Here is a 3,613-nt window from a genome sequence, read left to right on the forward strand (position 1 = left end):
CATACTTAGTTTTCAATAAATATCAATTAAATGAATTTCTACCTTCCATATTACCTTGCTTCCAACTTCTAAACCAAATACTAAGAGCTTCACATAACGGCAGCTCTGGTAAGTTTTACACCAGTTTTCCTTGTGGTGTGACATTTATTTTTAGGCATCAACTCATTTATTTAGAGTAAAGTTAATGAAAACCAATTAAATTGCAAATGAAAATAACGTGTGGTGGTCCAGCAGTCTTGGAGCTGTCGCCGGCTCCGCGCGGGGCGGGGGCGGGCTGGGCACCCCCGGGGCGCGAAGAAGGGCTCTTTTTTCTCTGTCCTCTTTCCCCCCACTCCGCACTCGTCCTTTCCCCCCACTCCGCACTCCTGGGCACCATCAAACCAGGCTGCGCTGCTTCCCTTTCCCTCTTGTCCCCTGGCAAACTTTCTTTCCCTCCCCCGCCGGTCACCCTTTATTCGTCGTGGCTCAAGCCCGGCCTTGCCGCCCCGAGGGCTCCTCCGGACGTCCCTGCCTGCAACTCTGACCATTACAGGATCCAGAAACATGTCGACCACACTTCTGTCCGCCTTCAACGATATGGACTTCTTGTGCAAGACGGAGAAATCCCTGGCCAACCTCAATCTGAACATGCTGGACAAGAAGGCCGTGGGGACGCCCGTGGCAGCAGCCCCTAGCTCGGGCTTCACGCCGGGCTTTTTCTGATGGCACTCGGCCAGCAACCTGCACGCGCTCGCCCACCTGGCGCCTAGGCCGGGCGCGGCTAAAGGCAGCAGCTGTGGCAGCGGGGCTGCGAACGGCCCGGCCTCCTAAGGCACCCTCAAAGAGCCGTCAGGGGGCGGAGGCACGGCCCTGCTTAACAAGGAGAACAAATTTCAGGATTGCTCGTTCAGCGAGAACGGCAGCCAGCACCTCTTGCACCTGCCGCAGCAGCAGCAGTCGGGGGCGGCGGCTCCCAGATCAACTCCACACGCCACAAGACTGAGCTGTGCGGGCCCTTCCAGGAGAGCTGCACGTGCAAGTACGGCGAGAAGTGCCAGTTGGCGCACTGCTTCCACGAGCTACGAGCTACGCAGCCGGACCCGGCACCGCAAGTACAAGACCGAGCTGTGCCGCACCTTCCACACCATTGGCTTCTGCCCCTACGGGCCGCGCTGCCACTTCATCCACAACGCAGACGAGCGGCGGCCCGCGCCATCTGGGGGCGCCTCTGGGGACCTGCGCGCCTTAAGCGCGCGCGACGCGCTGCACCTGGGCTTCCCGCGGGAGCCTTGGCCCAAGCTGCATCACAACCTCAGCTTCTCAGGCTTCCCATCGGGCCACCACCACGCCCGCGGGGCCTCGAGTCGCAGCTGCTGCTCGACAGCCCCACGTCGCGCACGCCGCTGCCACCCTCTTGCTCCTCAGACTCGCTCTGCTCCTGTTCTGCTTGGTCCTGCTCGTCCACCTCCGCAGCCTCCACGCCCTCGGGCGCTCCGACGTGCTGTGCCTCGATGGCTGCTGCGGCCTTGGCAGGGCTGCTGTACCGCTCAGGAGGCGCCGAGGACCTGCTGGCGCCTGGCTTCCGGTGCGCGGCCTGCTGGTCGGCCTCCTGCGCCAACAACGCCTTTGCGTTTGGCCGGGGGCTGAGCAGCCTCATCACGCCGCTTGCCATCTAGACCCACAACTTCGCCGCTGTGGCCGCCTCCTACTATCGCAGCCAGCAGCGGCGGGCGGCGGCAGTGGCGGCGGCAGCGGCGGCGCCGGCGCCTGCTGCCCCCCGGCGCAGCCCCAGGCGCCGCCTAGCGCGCCCCTCCTTGCCAGTGCCACCGCGCCGCCCTCGTGGCCCTTCAACTTCCAGCTGCCGCGCCGCCTGTCCGATTCGCCCGTCTTCGACGTGCCCCCTAGCACCCCGGACTCGCTGTCGGACCGTGACAGCTACTGGAGCGGCTCACTAAGCTCGGACAGCCTCAGAGGCTCCGAGTCTCCCAGCCCCCACCCTGGCCGCCGCCTGCCCATCTCTGACGATTGAGGCAAGAGGGCGCCAGCGAGGAGGAGGAGGAGGAGGAAGGGGGAAGGCTGTTCTGGGGGTTGTTGGAGGGCGCCCCTGCCACCTGGAGCCTTGTTACGGGCAGGGAGGGACGCGGGAGTGGGGGGGTGACAGGCCAGGAGCAGAGTCTGCGGGCCACCGAGCACTTGGACTCGAACTTTTGTGCCGGGAGGGGCCCCACCCCTCCCCTTTCGGTTTCCTCTTTTTGTTTTTTGTTTGTATTATTATTATTATTATGAAGTTTCATTCTTGTTGAGCCAAAAAAAAAAAAGCCAACGAACTTTTGTATTGATGAACAAAATACAACAGGGCAGTTGTGATGCTGACAGAACAAAAAAACCAAACACTTAAAACTTTTTTAGGTCTCCTAAGAGTTTGGGACTTTAGGGAAAAAAAAAATCAACCCAGCACCAGCAGCTACCTATCACCATACCACATCTTCACTTGAAAAGCATTAGTTACAGTCCAGATGTGGGAACTCTTATGTGAGAGAAGTTCTTAATTGTCGTTTGTCTTCAGACCAGTGTAAACAAACAGCCAGCCACCACCTTGCTAAACCTCTAAGCTTCTGGAATCCAATATTCTACCAGGAATATGCCTTGATTGTAGTCCTCCGCTCCATAGGTTTTTGTTTGACACAAGGTTCTTTATGTCTGGAAAAACAAACAAACAAACAAACGTGCATTCCAGAGTTTCCTACTGGTTGCTGGTTTTGTTGCCACCACTTAGTGGATGTTTAATTTTAGAACCATTTTGTCTACTCTTTCTGGAAGCCTTGGGCAGAGCTTAGTTCCTAATTGTTTGGGGGAATAACTGCTGAATTTTTAGCTGTTTTGAGTTGATTCGCACCACTGCACCACAACTTAATATGAAAAACTATTCAACTTATTATTTTGTGAAAAGTATACATTGAAATTTTTGTTCATACTGTATTTATCATGTATGATGAAAAGCAATAGATATATATTTTATTATGTTAAATTATGATTGCCATTATTAATCGGCAAAATGTGGAGTGTATGTTCTTTTCACAGTAATATATGCCTTTTGTAAATTCACTTGGTTATTTTATTGTAAATGAGTAAAAAAATCTTAATTTAAGAGATTGTATGTAATATTTATTTCATTAATTTCTTTCCTTGTTTACGTAAATTTTGAAAGATTGCATGATTTCTTTACAGAAATCTATCCTGATGCTGTGGAAGTAGTTTGGGGAATATCTTATGAGTTTTCTTAGAATGTATAATGGGTGTAGCCCATCCAACTTTAAAGAAAAAAAAGTTGATCACATACTTTGCAAGCAGGCTTAAATGTGGCATGCTTTTGTCATTCCAGCTTTTTAAATTAGCAAGAAGCAAAATTTTGTTTTTTGTTTATCCCACCAATTCTACTGTGACATAATCTGCGTTTAAAGACATGTAGCAATAATGAGTGAGGGGATTAGTCTCACAGTGCCTTTGGAAAGGGCCAGAACTTGCTTTAAATATTCCTCAACCAAAAAAGTATTTTTCTATCAGTGCTTGAGAGAATTTGAATGTAGGATGGGTTCAACTGCACAAAAGGAGAAGATATTTACCACTTTCTTAT

The 3,613-nt window shown here is 52.3% G+C and overlaps 1 pseudogene; it reads left to right on the plus strand.

The window, feature by feature from the left end:
• The first annotated feature begins 476 nt into the window (after nt 1-476).
• LOC123946720 lies at nt 477-2,008 on the plus strand (annotated as a pseudogene).
• Nucleotides 2,009-3,613: the final 1,605 nt, after the last annotated feature.

Source organism: Meles meles, chromosome 1 (assembly GCF_922984935.1).
Source record: "Meles meles chromosome 1, mMelMel3.1 paternal haplotype, whole genome shotgun sequence".
In the NCBI taxonomy this organism is placed as follows: Eukaryota; Metazoa; Chordata; class Mammalia; order Carnivora; family Mustelidae; genus Meles; species Meles meles.